At 32.9% G+C, this 21190-nt stretch overlaps 1 protein-coding gene across 2 annotated transcripts in view; it reads right to left on the bottom strand.

The window, feature by feature from the left end:
- LOC122806386 (leucine-rich repeat neuronal protein 2-like) overlaps positions 1-21190 on the bottom strand; it is a 1426491-nt gene that overhangs the window by 871196 nt on the left and 534105 nt on the right. The gene's annotated exons all lie outside the window — the stretch shown is intronic.

Here is a 21190-nt window from a genome sequence, read left to right as displayed (position 1 = left end):
TATCTACCTATGAACCTATAATTAACGCAAACAGAATACTATTTATTGAACATTCCTAGTACTAATGAAATGATCTGATCACCATGACTGTTAGTTCAAAAAAACTTAACAGGCTTTAATGTTGAAGAAAAAGTCTTTGACCTCTGCCTGGTTGTGTGGATATTCTTTGGTTTGGTTATTGGACATCCTCATCTGATTTCATTATTCATTTCCATTTTTTTACTTAACCATCAATTAATTAATATTCTCACTTTCATATTCTTATAAGCAGTCATACATATTCTTTTAATTTTTTTACTAAGATTGTAATTATCATAGATTTCAATAACACTTCATGTTTTATTGTGTCAAAAGCTTTATTAACTTTACCTTCTATCAATTTTGCCACTTGTCCTTTCTTCATAACATCATCTACTATTTCCCTTATAATCATCAGTTTTCTTGACTGCCTCTTTAATACCAAATATACTTTCTTCTAATATGTTCTGTATTTTACTCTCCATCCTCTTTTGTATAATCTTTATAAAATATCTTATAGTCAGTATTATTGAATATTGTTGGCTTCCATTTTTTATTTATACTTTATTTCATTTTTTCATAAGAATGTCTAAAATGTCACTGCAAATGTTATGATACTTAAAGCTATCCTCCATCCATTCATTCAAAACTTTTACAAAATAGTTTTTTTGCCAATCTCCTAATTTTTTATACATATCACAACTAATCCCATCCAGGCCCATAACTGAATCTGTGAACTTGTTTAATTACTTTTTTCTAGTTTATTTATAGTAATCTTCTTTTCAAATTCTTTATTCATTAGATCTGTAAAATGTTAACTTTCCAGTCCTTTTGAATTTCTCTCCTCTCCTTCTTTTTAGACATTTCTTCTATAGTATATTCCCATTGTTTCCATAATTTGTGCTTGTTTTTTCTTAATATCTTCATTTGTATTCTTCATTTGTCTTATTACACTATTTTTCTCTTCTACTATATTTCCAAAATATACTGATACCTCTTCTTTTTTTCCTTGTGATAATTATATTTTTATGAATATTAAATGTTTATTTTTCCTTGATTTCTTTCATATATTTCTTTTTCTTTTCCATAGAATTCTATTTTACTATTTTTTTCAGATTTTCAAAAGCTCTACCATATGCAACTGCATATTCTTCCTATTCTCTCATTTTCATTTGTTTCCCAATATAATTATCTTCTTCTTAAATGCTATCCACCACTCAATCCAATTTTTATAAAATGGTATGATCGTTAAATGTTCTTTCCATATTTGTGTAATTGTGTCTTCCCATTACCATATATAGTCCATTCTTTTTTATTTATTCTTTTTATTCATTTTCCTATTTTAATGTATTTCTTATTTTCTTCAGTCTCTATCTATATTGATAGATAATCTGAAATTCTTATTCTTACTCCTACTTCTTGCATTATATGTATCTCTTCTGGCATTAAAAATAATCAATCTGTGTTTTAAATATATTTCTTTTATAAGCCTGTGCCTTTTCTTTCTGTAAAACTAACTTTCCATATTTCAATAATTCCTTATTTTTTGTATATCTTTTCCCTTTTTTTTCTACTTTGTCTTAAATCATAATTATACCATAATCTGACATTTGTTAAAATAAATTTTCTCTTTCTTTATTATGTAATAATATATTGCTATAATTCTATAGACGTTTTCTTGCCATTTAATATCCATAACAACTAATCTACTGATTCTAATTAAAATCTTGTCTAATATCTTAATTGTTCGTCCACAGAAAATTGAAATCCTAGTACAATATTAATTTCCTAAATTCCATATTATATAGCCTTTCCATAAATTCTCTGTCTGACATCTGTCTTCTTTTGTTATAAATCTTATATCTTACAATTATATCTATGTCATTCTATTATTCCTATTCTCCTTGTCACATTTATAAGAATATTTACACTTATGGATATTACTTGTATGTTGTTCTTTTCTCTGTTTTTTTTTTATTTTGTCAAGTATTATTTATATTTCTCCCCACCCTTCTGTTCTATTAATCTGTTCCCTTTCTTCCTTTTACATTTAAACATTTGAATTTTCTTTTTCTTTCATTAACTTTTTTGTCTATAGAAGTTTCCGTTTTAACTACTGTCCAGTTTATATTTTCTTCATCACTAAATTCTGAAGTTTCTTCAAAATCTCTACCTGGCTCTTTTTCATGAACTTTCTTCTCCTTTGTCACCTTTATTTCTTGTTTTTGTTTTATCTTATTTTTCTCTTTTCCAACTTGCTTACTTTCTTCATTTTTTCTTTCCACTTTTTTTTTTTCAATTTCTTTACACATTATTTATTTATTTGACATTTGGTAACTGGGAAAGTCTGACTGGGTGGGTGACCAATTTTCAGTGGAGGCCCAGGGAGAAAAGTTCCCTATACTACTATACAATGTAATAGTAAAACACAATGCAATGCAATAGAACAGCAAGTAATAAAATAATATACAATAAACAATGTAATAGCACAAGAGGTAATAGAGTAGTATACAATAGACAGTTTAAGGATGATACACAGAAAAGATGCACGATTCATATATAATTAACCTTTATTGAGAATCCAGTTGCAAATAGGCATTTATGTATAATGCAGTTCCAGTGAAGGTAGTTTGCCCTTTTTTTACATTTGTTTGGATTATTTGTTATCAAATTATATGTATATGTCCATATACTCATCAACCAAGAACTCATCAATACAAAACATCCCACAACCTATCCAAATGTCATCAAAATTTCTTTTGCAATATGCTAAAATCTTTAAATTGGACAATGTTAAAGAACCTGCCCCTAGATGAAGCAGTTAACTACGTCAACCAAAGATTCTTAGTTAACCTCCATAGCCTTGCCCCACTCTGCAGAATCTGAACCAAAATCAACCAAGCACCATAGCTCACAAAAAACACAAAACAACTTTTAAGAATAAGAGACAATGTCTGGAAAGAATTCTAAAGAATTAAAATGATTTATCCTTCCAAAACTACAGGCAACTATGAAACCAGGGAACTTATAACTGCAGATAAGAAACAATACTTCTCTCAGCAATTATCTGACCACAAAAATGATCCTAAAAGGTTCTGGTCCACTATTTCAACTTTGCTTGCCCCAGCAACAAAACAAAATCCTGCACCAGTTGTAGACAAATCCCCATTGCAAACAGCAGAAATGTTTAGTACACACTTTATACAAAGTATAGAAAACATGGTCAATGATCCTAGCAAACCCTATACCACTAACCCCACAAATACTGCCAGCTTTACTCCAACACACCAAAATGCCAACTCTAATCAGTCCACACCTGTAAATACTCCAATTCTGCCATCCAAATTATCATCCATCATATTGCAACCAGTACTCATAAACTATATACAACATCTACTGCAAAAAATAAAATCCTGCTCCCTCTCCGCTGGCAAGCTCTCATCTAAATTTCTAAAACTAGCAGCTGATGCTATGGCCTACCCAGTTAGCATCCTCATAAACAGATCTCAGAATCATATGTGTTATTAATATGGAAGAAACCAACTGTTATCCTCTTATATAAGGGAGGAAAATCAAATGAACTGTCCAGTTATCATCCCATCTCCATTCTGTCCCCTCTCTCCAAAATCTTGGAAAAATGTATACACAAGCAGCACCTTCAACACCTCATCTCCAACAAATTAATTGCGCCCATCCAGCTTGGATTCAGACCATCACATAGGCAGCTACTGCCTTAATATCCTTTACAGATACAGTCAATAGAGCTAGGGACCTAGGACATCCAACATCAGCAATATTCCTCTATCTATCAAAAGCATTTGACACAATGTCACACAAAAAAAACTTTTGATTAAACTATCTAACATAAAACTCAGCAACTCTACAGTGCAATGGTTCTCAGGCTTCCTATCTCTAAGACAACAGTTTGTAAAATGGGAAACCTGTCATTCACGTTACCTCCCTAACAAAACATAAGTCCATCAGGGCTCTATCCTAGGGCCCCTTATATTTAACATCTTTATTAACAACCTCCATACTGCCTCCTGCCAAAGTAGTATTATCTAATATGCAGACAATTCGGCCATCATATCTACTGCAAAAAAATATTACTCAACTAAAAATAATAATACAAACTGCTTTTACTGTCATTGAAACCTGGCATAATAATGTTAATATTTTACTAAACCCTAACAAAACCAAACTACTTGTCTTTATATCTAAACCATACCCTACTGATTTTAAAATATAATCCATCAATAACACAAGTATCCCGAATACATGGGGCATTAATATGATTAGAAATTTTCTTACAAGAAATAATTGCTTCACCAATGATAAAGTACAACTTATATGCAGTTTGTTAGAGATTATTCTGGAAAATAATGTTGTATATTTTGAAGAACAATTCTTTTTGCAACAGATAGGCGTTGCCATGGGCACACCATGTGCAAATAGTTATGCTAATCTATCTCTTACATTCTGGGAACAAACACATGTCTTTTCTGATAAGAATCCATTTATTAGTCAGCTTTTATGGTATACACGTTTTGTGGATGATGTTTTTTTATTATGGAAAGGCAATATATCTGAGTTTATATTATTTGTTAACTATTTGCATACAACTACTGATTTTCTGAGATTCACATACAAATTTTCTACATCTGAGATTGATTTCTTAGATGTACATATAATCAAATCAGAGTTGACAGGTTTTACTAGCAAAATTTTTCACAAACCCACGAAGAAAAATACATACCTGCACAAAACCAGTATGCATCCTAGACACATTCCAAGAAATGTGCTCAAGGGCAGGTATACAGAACATTAAGACTACACAACAATGATAATGATGCAGTACTAGCTTTGAATAAATTGAAAACTGATTTTTTAAGAAGAGGATATCATATGGATGAAATAGATAGAACTATTTCTGATGCTTGGACATTCAGGGACTCTAAATGTAAAGCGTACTTTCAATCATCTAATTCTATTACGTCAGATAGCAGTAATTCGAGAAATAACACACAAAATAATAGCATTAGAGCGGTTTTTCAGTATGCTAGTAATGTTAATCAGTATACTAATATTATTAAACAACATTGGCACATTTTACATGAGATTCCTTGTTTACATTCTTTCATTGGTAATGCACCTAGTTTTAGTTTCAGAAATAATCTAACATTAAAACAACAACTGTGTAATAAAGGCGCCAAAAACTACCTATAATTCTAGACGCATAGGTACTTTTCCTTGTAGGTCTTGTACTGCTTGTACACATATTCATAGTACTACACCATATATTCATCCTGTTAGAAATTTTACACTATACTCTCATTCATATGCCGATTGTAAAACCACAGATGTTATTTATTTTGTTTCTGCCAAATATGTCATGCCTTCTATATAGGAAAAACAAATAGAAACTTAAAGGATAGAATATTGGAGCACATAAGAGACATCAGAAATAATAAAACTACTAGTGCGCTTGCTCAACATGTTGTAAACACTGACCCTTCACACTCTTTCAAGTTCTTTGTTTTACAACATATACATAGAAATGTGAGGGGAGGAGATATAGAAAATTTTACAGAGAGCCGAGAACAAAGATGGATTATCAAGCTCAATGCTGATAGATATCCAGGCTTAAATGGTTGTACATCACTGGTTCCATTTCTTAAAGCTAGACGCCTTCAACACAATTAATTTTTTGCATATATTTTTTCTAAAATAAATATATATATATATTTTTTATTATGCATTTTTATATATATATTATATATATGCATTTTATGAGATTATTTAATTGTTTTAAATTAGATATGCATAAATATGAACATACTATGCATTTTTATTTATATTATTATGCATTTTTATTTATATGCATTTTATATATATATGCATTTTTATGAGATTATTTAACTGTTTTAAATTAGATATGCATAAATATGAACATACTATACATTTTTGTATATATATTTTATATTCATATGAGTATTTTATAATATTCTTGTCATATATGCCTTTAAATTTTCAAAAGTTGTATGATGTCACTAATTGGAAAAATTTTTTGACTGAGAGTGATATAAAACAAGCAGTTGAACAGTTAATTCTTTGTCTGATGAAGCAACGAAGGTTGCGAAAGCGCTCACCTCTCTTTTTTACTTTGTTTAAATAAAGACGTTATTGTGTGGTACCCGGTATAGTGTTTTCTCTCATATATTTCTCTTTTTTATATACTGGGTTTTACCTGAAAGCCGTTTTGTTTTTCGTTTATTAGTTTATTTTTATTCGGCAAAAGGACACACGCGTCTATGGAGAACTTAGATACCAACTCATCGAATGATGGTCACCATCAAAGATTTCTTAGAATACTGGATATTCCAAATAATCCACTACTTACAGCGTCTTCCAGTGAAAATATACAAGATAATAGAAACAACCAAGATCTATCAGAATTTTTTAACCAATATAAAAAACTTGAGAATCTGATGTACAAATACAAAAGACTCCAATGGCAACGGTTACATCTGCAAGCATCACTAGACTCCAAAATTATTCCACGTGGTCTAAGAATACTGAATATGCCTACATATGGTGAGTCTTATCCTATTCTTTTGAGAAAATGGCAAGAATTGAATTTACAATTCAGTACAAAATATATGGATCTCTTAATTGACTTTTTTCTACCCATTGAGAATGAACTTAAAGCTGAAATTATTGCCACAGAATCAATTATTAATAAGAACTTTGTACAAGATACAGTTTTTCTAAAAATGAATGAACTTCAGGATAACATCATGTCATATGAAAGGAAGCTGCAAAATATTAAACTATCAAAACTTAACAGAGACAAAAAAGATTTTGCTTTAAATAATGTCTTCTCATGGCCCAAAGAAAATAACTTTAGACATCAAACTGTTTCTGACAAGGCAAGGAATGTGCATACTACACCTTTAAATTCAGATTCCACCTATGCTGCAGTTACACAAGGCACTCCCTGTTGTCTGACAACTGAAACAGCTTGTATGCAAGAGGAGAAGAACACCAGTTTAACTCTCCCTGTTTCTGAGTCCTCTGACCAACAAAACAGTAATTTAAAAGATAAAAACAGTAAATTAGGAGCTATTCCAAAGAATACATATGCAGTTTTACCATCTACAAGTCATACTTTATCGACTCTAAGAAAGGAAGGAACTTCAAACATACAAGTGACTGAAAACACAGAAAGTATTTTTTTAGATGCAAGCAAACAAGGCGACTTCACTTTGAGAGTACCACTACCTTACAAGAATCGAATGAAACAATTTGTACACAAAGGACAGTCACTGCAACTGGGTTCACTGGAAGGAGCAGTACATTCTCCGAAGAGGAGACGGACTTAACTACAGGTTTGATTTTGAACCTTTCCTCCATTATTTTAACACCAGAACAGTTGAATGTTTTAAATAAGGGCCTTTCATTTATACCTGCTAGAAAGGCTAATCTTACAGAAATGATTAAAGACCTTAAATTATTAGGCAGGAATTTGTCTCTAAAAGTTTTGTTCCCAAACAATGTTACAAATAATATGAATGTGTTTAAACAGCCTAGCACTTTCATTCCTTATACTCCCCCGAGTATACAAAGATTCCTTGATATATGCGAAACATCATTTAGGCAGATATATGATGATAATTTGAGTGACTACTACTATGGAAATCTAAATACAAGTGAATATAGAGCACTGAATGAACTAAAGAACTTGAATTCTGTTGTTAATAAACAGGCAGATAAAGGTGGAGGTATTGTTATTTTAGATAAGCAATTGTATGTACAACAAATGTATAAGCTACTGCTTAATAATGATACATACAGAGGAATCTCAAAAGTTACAGTGAATGCCATCATTGATAAAGTGTCTTTTTTGATTTTTGACTTATTAATTACTGATTTAATAGATGAACCACTGTTTAAATACTTTAATGTCTTGAATCCAACTATTCCTAAGATTTATGGTTTACCAAAGGTTCACAAAGATAGAAATCTGCCACCAATGCGTCCCATAGTCTCAGGCACTGGTTGGTGTGCAGAACCACTGTCTATTTATGTTGAAAGTGCACTGCATGTGCTCTTAGACAAATGTGAAAATATTTTAAGAGACACTAAAATGTTTCTAGAGAAATTACATACTAGAATTGAAAGTTTATCAGATATTAATGACTTTGCTCTTGTTACTATGGATATAGAGTCATTGTTTACAAGTATCCCGAATACATGGGGCATTAATATGATTAGAAATTTTCTTACAAGAAATAATTGCTTCACCAATGATAAAGTACAACTTATATGCAGTTTGTTAGAGATTATTCTGGAAAATAATGTTGTATATTTTGAAGAACAATTCTTTTTGCAACAGATAGGCGTTGCCATGGGCACACCATGTGCAAATAGTTATGCTAATCTATCTCTTACATTCTGGGAACAAACACATGTCTTTTCTGATAAGAATCCATTTATTAGTCAGCTTTTATGGTATACACGTTTTGTGGATGATGTTTTTTTATTATGGAAAGGCAATATATCTGAGTTTATATTATTTGTTAACTATTTGCATACAACTACTGATTTTCTGAGATTCACATACAAATTTTCTACATCTGAGATTGATTTCTTAGATGTACATATAATCAAATCAGAGTTGACAGGTTTTACTAGCAAAATTTTTCACAAACCCACGAAGAAAAATACATACCTGCACAAAACCAGTATGCATCCTAGACACATTCCAAGAAATGTGCTCAAGGGGCAGGTATACAGAACATTAAGACTACACAACAATGATAATGATGCAGTACTAGCTTTGAATAAATTGAAAACTGATTTTTTAAGAAGAGGATATCATATGGATGAAATAGATAGAACTATTTCTGATGCTTGGACATTCATCGACTCTAAATGTAAAGCGTACTTTCAATCATCTAATTCTATTACGTCAGATAGCAGTAATTCGAGAAATAACATACAAAATAATAGCATTAGAGCGGTTTTTCAGTATGCTAGTAATGTTAATCAGTATACTAATATTATTAAACAACATTGGCACATTTTACATGAGATTCCTTGTTTACATTCTTTCATTGGTAATGCACCTAGTTTTAGTTTCAGAAATAATCTAACATTAAAACAACAACTGTGTAATAAAGACGTCAAAAAAACTACCTATAATTCTAGACGCATAGGTACTTTTCCTTGTAGGTCTTGTACTGCTTGTACACATATTCATAGTACTACACCATATATTCATCCTGTTAGAAATTTTACACTATACTCTCATTCATATGCCGATTGTAAAACCACAGATGTTATTTATTTTTGTTTCTGCCAAATATGTCATGCCTTCTATATAGGAAAAACAAATAGAAACTTAAAGGATAGAATATTGGAGCACATAAGAGACATCAGAAATAATAAAACTACTAGTGCGCTTGCTCAACATGTTGTAAACACTGACCCTTCACACTCTTTCAAGTTCTTTGTTTTACAACATATACATAGAAATGTGAGGGGAGGAGATATAGAAAATTTTACAGAGAGCCGAGAACAAAGATGGATTATCAAGCTCAATGCTGATAGATATCCAGGCTTAAATGGTTGTACATCACTGGTTCCATTTCTTAAAGCTAGACGCCTTCAACACAATTAATTTTTGCATATATTTTTTCTAAAATAAATATATATATATATTTTTTATTATGCATTTTTTATATATATATTATATATATGCATTTTTATGAGATTATTTAATTGTTTTAAATTAGATATGCATAAATATGAACATACTATGCATTTTTATTTATATTATTATGCATTTTTATTTATATGCATTTTATATATATATGCATTTTTATGAGATTATTTAACTGTTTTAAATTAGATATGCATAAATATGAACATACTATACATTTTTGTATATATATTTTATATTCATATGAGTATTTTATAATATTCTTGTCATATATGCCTTTAAATTTTCAAAAGTTGTATGATGTCACTAATTGGAAAAAAATTTTTTGACTGAGAGTGATATAAAACAAGCAGTTGAACAGTTAATTCTTTGTCTGATGAAGCAACGAAGGTTGCGAAAGCGCTCACCTCTCTTTTTTACTTTGTTTAAATAAAGACGTTATTGTGTGGTACCCGGTATAGTGTTTTCTCTCATATATAAAACTAAGCAACTCTACAGTGCAATGGTTCTCAGGCTTCCTATCTCTAAGACAACAGTTTGTAAAATGGGAAACCTGTCATTCACGTTACCTCCCTAACAAAACATAAGTCCATCAGGGCTCTATCCTAGGGCCCCTTATATTTAACATCTTTATTAACAACCTCCATACTGCCTCCTGCCAAAGTAGTATTATCTAATATGCAGACAATTCGGCCATCATATCTACTGCAAAAAAATATTACTCAACTAAAAATAATAATACAAACTGCTTTTACTGTCATTGAAACCTGGCATAATAATGTTAATATTTTACTAAACCCTAACAAAACCAAACTACTTGTCTTTATATCTAAACCATACCCTACTGATTTTAAAATATAATCCATCAATAACACAAAAATAGAACTTATTTCCCATGCCAAACTACTAGGACTCACTACAGACAATAAACTAACTTTTGACATGCATATCCAAAACACCATGAAAAAACACACCAAGAACTGGAAGTACTATACAGATAGATATACTTTTTGAAATCAACCACTAAAAGAACACTAGCATCCACATACCTCCTACCCTCCTTTGTAGATAGAAATACTTTTTAAAACCTACCACTAAAAGAACACTAGCATCCACATAACTCCTACCCTCCTTAGCATACGGTACCCCTATACTGACCAACCTCCAAATAACATTAACAAATAAACTAGAATCTGTTATAATAAAATTGACAAATTTACAACAGTTTGCCATTCTAAAAACATCATTGTGCTGCCGTTACTTCCCATAACTATTGAATCTAATCCAACAACTCAACTACCAGCAAATAACCATGGCACATAAAATAATCTAAAATCCAGAAAAATGCTCTTTCATAAATTGCATGCTTGAAACCTATACTCCCAACCAAGCCCTACATTCTAAAGACAGATGTTAACTCTGTATAAGCCAAATAAAGCTGCACGACAATCTGTTTATTCCTACTCCATTATTAAGATATGGAACGTACTACCACTAGACATTAGGTCCACACAGAAACACAGAAAATTTAAACTCAAGCTAAAACAACTACTTAATTAAAACAACTGTCCTTGTAAAAAAACAAGGTAAGTGCATATAATCCATTACTAAATTTCCTTTTTGTTTACATTTATAACACTCCAACTCAACATTTTTGACCCATGCCCAATTTTTCCACAAATGTAACATCTTTTTTCACAACTATTTACAAGGTGACCCTCTTTTCCACATAAATAACATGTTCTTATTTGCCCCAATACTTTACCAAACCTTGATTCCCTTCAACATTTATAACATGTGGTATATGTATAGTCTTATCATTTTCCATTTTCAGAATTACATGGCTGTCCCATTCCCCAGTCCATTAACATCTGCCACCATATACTTTTACACTGTCCAACACTTCTTTACAAATGTCCTTCAAATGTCTTTTTAAAGTCTCTCTATCTCAGTATGGAATTGTATATGTACCTTTTTATTCACTTCTCTAAAAGCAGTCTTTATCACATATTCATTCCAAGGAGTTTAATTTTTCTGTTTCTCAGACTCACTGATAAGGTTTTCATGCTTTGCACAGTGTCAAAAATAATATCACAAAATGTTTCTTTATTTATAAGAATAAGTGCTCTTACCTCTTGAATTATAATGCCCAGAGGTAAAATAACATTGTCCCATATCCATTTAATGCCACTTCACATTTATTTTGCAGTCTCACAGCTGATTTCTTTTTGTTTAAATTGTCTGATTCATCTTTATTCTCTTTTAGTGCAGTAGTCACTGTCTCCACACAGGGCACCATTGTTTTTTCTCCTTGTTCTCCTCCATGATTTCTGTTGTCTCCCCCTCTCTTATCTTCTCCATTAAATCTCCCCAAGATACTTCACTGCCATTCTCAAGTATGCTCTGATTTATCATTTTATTCATTCAAAATATCATCCTGCAACCCTCCTGAGTGAAGAGCTGTAATGACACTCCTCTGAGCAACTTTTAGATTCTGCAAATAAATGTTGTTGCAAAATAATCCCCAAATCCATCTCCACACCATCACTCAAGCTGGCATTTGCCTCCGCTCTTTCACTTCTGGTTTTCATGGTGTGCACTCTCTTCTCAGCTGCCACTCCAATGGATCAAGAAGAGCACTTGTAATCGCTGACAGTACTTGCAGTGATTATTGTAACAAAGATGGGGAAGTTCCCTGATGCCCTGGTCAAATTTCCCCCCAATAGTATAAATACCACTTCAGGCCTCCCTTGGAAAGAGATTGCTAGAAGTGCAGTGGAGCAGTGATGCAGCAGTTAACATTGTCACCTCACAGCAAGAGGTTCTCTGGTACGATTCTCGACTGGGGTGCTTTCTGTGTTGTGTCTGCATATCCTCACTGCATTCGGGTGGGTTTCCTCTGGGTACTCCAGTTTCCTCCCACATTCCAAAAGCATGCATCTGGAGCATTTCTCCCTGGGCTTCCACTGAAAATAGGCTCTGTCCTAATCAGACTTTCACAGTCAACAAATGTTAAATAAAATAAACAAAATAAATAAAATCTAGAGACTGAAAAAAGTTCATGAGGATCAGTGTTGTACACCACCAGTATAGGAAAAAGAGAAGGGAAAGGTAAATGAAAGGAGAAACGGAAATATAAACTCAAATGCTTCCTTTTATGGATGGTTTTGACTATGATCAAGCTCTGATGGTGTTACTCAAGGAACAAAGAAGTAACGTTAGACCACAAGGAAAGTGTGTAAGGCAAAGACATGATTACACTTTAGTGAAGGTATAAAAATGATTTCACAAATCTAATATTTTATAAGTGCAATTTTTAGCAAACTAAGGTGAACAGTTTGCAGTTAAAGTTTATGTAAAAATCAATCAAGCAAAGTGTTCTTCATGGAAGTACATTCTCTCAAAGGCATGCTTCCCTTATGGAAATGAGAACTGGGGAGTAATGCATCTGTCTCACTGAAAAGAATACTTAGCAGGTTTCAAACTGGCACTTTTTATTTCTTCTGGAGAGAATATCAGAATGCATCCTTCCATGTTTTTCTCTGAAACTACATCTTAAAATAAGAAAATACTTTTATGCTAACACTGGCTTTAGAAAGAAATCATTTTATTTTGTAGCAACAGCAGCTTCGGTCATTTCCGGATATTTCTATCAGCAGAATACTATGGAGTGAAACATTCAACTCTTATAGTCAACTCCTCTAGTTTCCTCTTCTGTGGAGGTCTTCAATAATTGATATAACAGCTACTGGGTAAACACATTGGAAATAAGGGATGTGATGGATACCTAAATAAGGCGTGATGGCTATTTATTTTTCTTTTTGGTGGGGTATCATGAGTAGAAGAGTTATTTCAAAATATTTTCACAGGTTCATATGATGACAGCAAAAAGCACAAGATTAAATGTCAAACATGTTAAGGCCGCATTGATTTGGCATGATATTACATGCCAGTTTTTTGATGGCCCCATTACGCCACATTGATTTGGCATATTACATGTCAGTTTTTTGATGGCCCCATTAAATGTTTGAACCTTTCTCACAGCAGTACATCTATATTGACAACAGAGTAATCCAGTTATTTTTTTCTACTTTTTCCCTCTTTATCCAATGCTTTGAATGCAGCTTTAATCAACCTCTGGAGATCTATAATGCTTGCAAATGTCTCCATAGCACAGCCTGCCTTTAATAAAGATTAAGTCATGATGCATTATGGTTTATTGTCTGATTGCCTGGTGCTTAATAATGTGGAAGGCAGTTGTGTCGAGTTCCTATGCCATCAGTGACATGCTCTTACCAAACAACAAGTCACACTTTGGAGTAATTTAATCATCTTATATAATGACATCCCCTGATAAAATAAATAAATACATAAATGAAAACGCTTTGATCACGTACATACACATGCACGCATGTACACACTAGTTTGTTTAGCTGCAGGGTACTAGCAACATTTTATAACTGCAAAATTGAACAAAACGTCATATTCAGTTCTCCTTATGATAAAGTTTGTTAGCTTCCTAAACAGACACTGGCAAATAAAGTATTTCAGTTATACTAAAGGCCATTTATTATTATTATTATTATAATTACATTTGCAGCTCTTTTTTCTCCATGAAAAGAGAGTACATGAGAGTATGAAAGGAAGTATCTAACAGATTTATTACTTTATTAATGCATTTATTTGTTTAACTATTTTCATTTGTTGTTTGTACAAATCATACTAGATAAGTCCATGACCCTTAACTATGTGAAACCTGAGGTAGCATTTGCACTTACCAAGGGAAAATTGTCCAAGACTGTAGGTGAAAAAACACTCCTAGTCTACTTCTAAGTGGCCCTGACTCATTACTGTATACTTAAAATGCCAGGTAGATGTGACCCTTGCATCATGTCTCAACTACAGAACAGCGCCCAAGACGTACACCAACACTAGAGTCACAGTACTTATATTTGAATACAGGTGGGTCAGTGTGGGGAAGGAAACCACAACCTTCTGATGATGATGGCATCAAAAGCAAGTATTCTAACTGGTGAGTTTTTTTGGTAGAACAGAAAACAAGGATGTTCATTGATATGTCTGGTTATTATTGTGGATGTCAATTGTTTTTTTGGTTTTTTTTATTATTACTTCATTTAATATCTGTCTGGACTATATCTGAACATGAGAGGTAATATCAAGAAGTCAATTTATTTAATTGACCAGGTAGATCACATTGTGTGTGTGTGTGTGTGTGTGTGTGTGTGTGTGTGTGTGTGTGTGTGTGTACACATTATGCATATTATACACACACACACACACACACACACACACACACACACACACACACACACACACACACAAAACAGCCTGCTTCACAGTGATCTATTAGTAACACTGCAAAACTATACAAGCATCATATTCATTTTCCATACAATGAAGTCACTTTGCTTGCTTAAAAACATGGCATGCGTTCATCTATAAGGAAGGAGGGAAACATTTCATCAGCTACTACAGAGAAAACAGAAGACACATTTTACAAAACAGCAACATCATGCCAATACATTTTGATTTTGTTTACTAGCAGCTGTGTTATAGACAGAACATAAAAGGAAAATCTCCTGGCATATTTGTCTCATGTAACTGTTCTTTAATATTCATGAATTTACAAATTTAAAAAACAAATACTATACATATATGTGCATGCACATACATACCTTTAGTGCAGAAGTTATCAAAATTTATCAAAAGTGTAACACTGAGCATTGCTTTTAGTGAGGAATGTAAGTGCAGTACCATTAAGTTGTGAACCAAGGCATGTGTGCAACTGTTGCTTGGTTAGGGTTATATTAAGGGCTAGGGAAAACAACAGATTTATTTAGTGGGTGTTTGGTATTGTGTGTCCTCTATGTTCCCGTGTCTTGTTTAGTGGTACTGTTATTGAGGTGGTGTTGATATTTTTGCATTTCAAGATTTCCTGATACACCTAATGCATTGTTACACAGCACTATTGCAATGCACCTATAGTGTATATGCAGCTTTTGTCTTGATATTGTTTTTAAAAACAGACACAGTGAAGTTCGGATCAATGGGGAGCTATTAGTCTAACTGCTTTCAAGTGTTTAACTTCTCATGTTGCCTTTTTATTACATCTAAAAGAAATTAGAAGCAGTCTTCCTTATCCTTTTGAACACAGATTGCACAGTGTCTTTAACTGTCAAAACAGCTGTCTCCCTTTGGAGTTTTAATTTAGACTAATGATACGTTGCGCCAAAGGTCAAAGTCACAGTCAGGGAGTTGATTATTATTAAGTGCTGATGCACATGCAAAGTTACAGGTATGATTTTCTACTGTCAGCCTTAATCAAATAAAGGAATACTTGTTAAGTTTAGTAATACATATTTTTTAAAGAAAGTCTAATTATCCCACAAGCAATATAAATTTCTTTGTTTGTCTTTGCTATGGATTATGTTTTAACAATCAAACCCAGACAAAGGCTTTTTTGTGGTTAAAGGCAGAATCTATGTTTGCAATTGATCATCTGCTCTGAATGCAGGATAATAGGTGATTAGTGCTTTGCATTTTGATAAAGCTTGGGGGGATGAAAGTAATTTTATTCTAGGGTTATTATGTAGAGAAATATATGGCTAGAGGAAGGTGTTGACTAGAGAGAGGTTATATTCTTTAATCAATTTGTGATATAGCTTATATTGCATTGTTGTACTTCAGTACTTCAGGATTTAACTCAAAGTTCCTATTAACTTCTTAGATCAAGCATTCTTTGCTTGTTACTGATCTCCTGCTATATATTTCTATATTCATGGTCACTTAGATGATCAATTTGCTCCCTGGAGGCAAGAGTCCTGTGGGACATTCATTTCTCTGGGAAACATGTTGAGCATGCCAGGAGAAGAAGCAGTCAACCATGCATCAGGAGTTGGGACCTGCCACCAAACCTTTCCTCACTGTGGCTTGCAAGCTCCATAATAGCTGTTTTCGGAGGGCACATTAAAGTGTCACTATACATATAAATGCTCTGTAAGTGGTGCATTACTGTAGCATAAAGTCACTAGGTTTATCCATGAGGGGCATATACCAACCAGATGAAATACAGAATCCCATTTTCCTACAAAAAATCAGAAAACCCACAGGACTTCTTAAAAAAGATAAAATATACTGAGACAGTATATCATTTTCAAGTTACCCCACACACATTTCTGCTTATCACTGTGCTCTCCCTATACAGGGACTCTGGAATACTAGATAATTTATAATGTCTCTACACTATATAACTGTTGAGAGTTAATCTGCAAATTTCCTTCTGTCTTTTTCTATATTTCAGCATTAAATAGTTGTGCTATCCAGGACACAATTTAATGCATAAAAATCAAATATTTGAATCAATACCCACCAATGGCTCATTATTTTTGTATTTAGATAATACTTGCCATGCACAATTCTACTGAAGAGTTTCATACAACTATTGACTTACATATCTAATCTGATATATACACAAAAATCATTATCAAAGAGTTTAATTTTAATTTCAAACCACTTTATCACACCACACAAATTACTTCTTCCCTGAAAGTCAATAAATTAACTAGACCCACTTTGTCTGCCTGTTTTTTCTTACATTTATTTGTAAATTCCCAATGACAGTAAGCGAAAATATCAATTATTTAAATGGCCGTGATACTGTACTGAATATAGATTTGTACACTTGGTCAGAAAGCCAAAGCAATCCACATTAAATGAGATTGCCTTCTGCCAGATTTAGTAATATTTCCATTATGACTTCTTTGTTTAATTTAATACAATGTTTGAAAATATGAAAAAGAACTCATAAAATTGTTAGCATTTGTTAAAGAACTATTGTGTAAATTCCCCTTATACTTTATTTAAATACAAGAACTTTTTTATAACTTTCCTTTAATATAATTTTAAATTTGGTATATGGAATTGTTTGATTCAATTACTATATAATTCTTTGCGGCTGTTCTAAAATAATCAGGTTATATTTGTCATGTAACTCTATTACCAAAGAAACTCTTATCAACAAACATTTCTATTTTACTATTAATGAATTGCAGATAGAGTACAGCAGGCTTTTATTTAAGTGGGTAAAGTACTGCCTGTGTGTGGATGAAAATAAGGAAATGCCTACACATGGAGTTGAAGGGTTACAGAAAAAATATTTATTGAGAACCATGCTACATGAGCACAGCACATATGTAAATTGCAATACACCATATATAACATAAAAAAACACAGTTCATAGAATATCATAATTGTACCAGAGCTGCCACAAATTATATCACAGTGAAATTCATCAGGTGCCTGAACCAGACAGAAGCCACAAGAATATGGTTAATAAAGTTGGTAGTGCTATGGTAGTAGTGCACAATACTCCACAGCAAAACAGACAGACTCACTCACACAGATAATGTTATATATAAAAAGAAATAAAAATGTACAGAAGCAATGCAAACATATATGCAAAACTGCCTATTTATATTTATACCTATCTATCTATGTATGCACGCACATATATGCAGCCAGATTGGATGCACGCATGCACTCACATGCACACTCACACACAAACCACAGCAAAATACAAAAACATCATCTTTATCTAGTCACTATGATAGCCAGTGCAGAGCACAGTATATCTGCACCAACAAGCAAGGGTAAGCTGCAAAGCTTGTAAAACACACATAAAGGGAATAACGTGGAGAAACAGTTTTGGGTAAAAGACCACTTATCACTAGACAAATATATATATATATATATATATATATATATATATATATATATATATATATATACGCATGCCGCCGTTGGTGCAGCGGTAGCATTGTTGCCTCACAGCAAGAGGTTCTCCCGTTCGATTCTCTGCTGGAGTGCGGAGAGTGCCTTCTGTGTGGAGTCTGCATGTCCTCGTCGCAGTTGGGTAGGCATTTGAAAGACATGCGTAAATGGGCGTGCCTTCATTGAAGGTTGAATGTCGAGCTGGTTCATCAAAATCTACTGCCAATTATAAGCGGACCGGAGTTCCGCTGTGGTGACCCCTAACAGGGAAAAGCCGAAAGACAACAACAACACACACAATAACACACAGGAGGTATACCTGTAGGCAAAGCAGAAGATTATCAATTCATTTATAGCATAACTTTATGATTTCTGATAAAAACTGGATCACCTAACAAAAACATGCAGCTTTATTTATTTATTATTTATTTTACATTTGTTTACCAGGAAAGTCCGACCAGGCAGGGCTGCCCATTTTCAGCAGAGGCCCGAGGAGAAAAGCTCCATACATAATGACAGTACATGAAAACATATAACACTATAATATGTCAGTCAAAGAATAAAAAAATACTTACAACAATTTAGAAAATAACTTTACAGGTTTGTAAAAGATCCCCCATGAGCATTAGTAGTACAGGGAACAGATGAGACTATTCACAACAATGTTATACTTAGCAGTGTTAAGCTAAAGAACTAAATACATAATTCCCCAAATGTTGCTATAGATTGTATTTCAAGGAATTGAATGAGCTTGAGATTTTTGGAAGACCTTATAGCAGATACAGTTATGGCTTAAGATATAGAGTAGATATGCAGATAGAGTGAGGTTGCGAGAGAGTTAGTTTGGGTCAGAGCATGTACATATCCAAGCCTTTGTGAGATAGGAATTTAGTTGATTTCTGAAGCTGATTTGGTTTGTTTGAATCCTGATACTGAGCGGGAGGGAGTTCCACATTTTTACGATAGCAAAAGAGCAAAAAGAATTACCTGAGATATGTCTACTTTTGGATACTTCTACCAGTCTTTTGTTAGTGGACCTTAGCAGATGGTTATTGATGTAATGGTTAATTAGGCCATGTAGGGCTGGGGTTTTGTTGGGGTAGTAGAGAATTTGGTGAGCTAGGGTGAGTTGATTTATGGTCAGTAAGTTTGGTAATTCAATCTAGGACAGTTTCTGAAGAGCTTGACAATGGTGAGTTCTGTAGGAAGAGTCAGTTGCAAATTTTGCTATCTTGTTATAACAAGTGGATAGTTTGTTCAGATGGTGCTTTTGCTCTGCATACCATAGTTCAGTCATCATTTCACTCTAAGAAAAGCAAAACAATTTCAAAGTTGAGCTTAGTCTAATCAACACATAAAAACAAATTTACATATTTTCATAAATAAGTACTAAGCTAGCTGCCTTTGCAAGTCATTTTAAGCCTAATCAATTTCCCTTTGAAGGGTGAAAATTAAACCTTGTACTTTATTTCAAGATAAATATCTTAACCATTATGTCAGCTCTAAACCCAAATGATTAATTGGTAAATACTAAAAATACTAAAATATGTGAACTATTACAAGCCTAGCCAATAACTAGGTGTCAGAATCAAACTCTGTACCTTGTATCTGTGAAGTAAAAACCTAAACCATTATGCTAACCTCTACACTCTGGAGTTAATCATGGGCTAATAAGTAAGTACTAGGTTATCAGTTTGCAAACCATTATGCTTATCCAGTAACCAGAGGCCACAATCATACCCAGTACCTTGTATCTGTAAGGTAAAGACCTTAACCTTTATGCCAACTTTTATTGTATGTTAGGTATGTAGTATGCTACCCTTATGCAGTATCTGTTTAATTATAGTCAATAACTTTTGCTATTCAGAGTTGCAAATTTGTTTGAAACCCAGTGTGAATATATGCAACTTCTTAAACACAAACATTAATCAATGAAGTATACAGCACAAGGGGACCTCCTTGTTTCACTAATGTTCAGGTGATTATATTAAGTGAGGATGCAAGGGACTTACATCTTAGCACAGGATTTTTTTTTGGGGGGGGGTTATAATTTGCCACATGAAAAGCTTATGATTATGACATGGTTTGCCTGCTATTTCAAACACTGTGGTTTTGTTTACAGTGACATTCAAAACATTTGATGCCAAGCTGACTTTCAATCCTGATTGAGGAAAACATTTTATGAGAAGTATGAAAAGTTTGTAGAACACTGATGGAGAGTGGTAAAAAACAACACAGAAGAGTAAATCAAAACTACATTTTATATAATGATTTAAAAAGTCTGCCTAATCTACAGCCTGTATTATACTATCTCACACAGTTATATAACCATACAAAACTGCACTTTTATAAGGTAATTTAAAAAGTCTAACTACTATAAGATCTAAATTACATCATCTCATATAATTATGTAATACATATACAGTTTCAGTTGAAAGTGGGCAAAATAAAAACTCTCTTCAAGTCCAACAAATGGATTTAGTATGAGTCATCACAAATCAAGTCACTGAAATGAAATTTGCTAAAATGAGTAGATTTTTATAGGAATAATTTGGAAGAGATAGAAAGGCAATTTGCCGGTACAAATGCCCTTGTAGGTTAATTAGAAGAGTGACATGATCAGGCTGTAAGACAGGTTGAATGGCAACAATGCAACCA

The sequence above is a fragment of the Protopterus annectens genome, chromosome 7.part0 (assembly GCF_019279795.1).
Source record: "Protopterus annectens isolate FY-2018-M chromosome 7.part0, PAN1.0, whole genome shotgun sequence".
Classification (NCBI taxonomy): Eukaryota; Metazoa; Chordata; order Ceratodontiformes; family Protopteridae; genus Protopterus; species Protopterus annectens.
The sequence above is the reverse complement of the archived record's forward strand: the minus strand, read 5'-3'. Positions and strand labels throughout refer to the sequence as shown.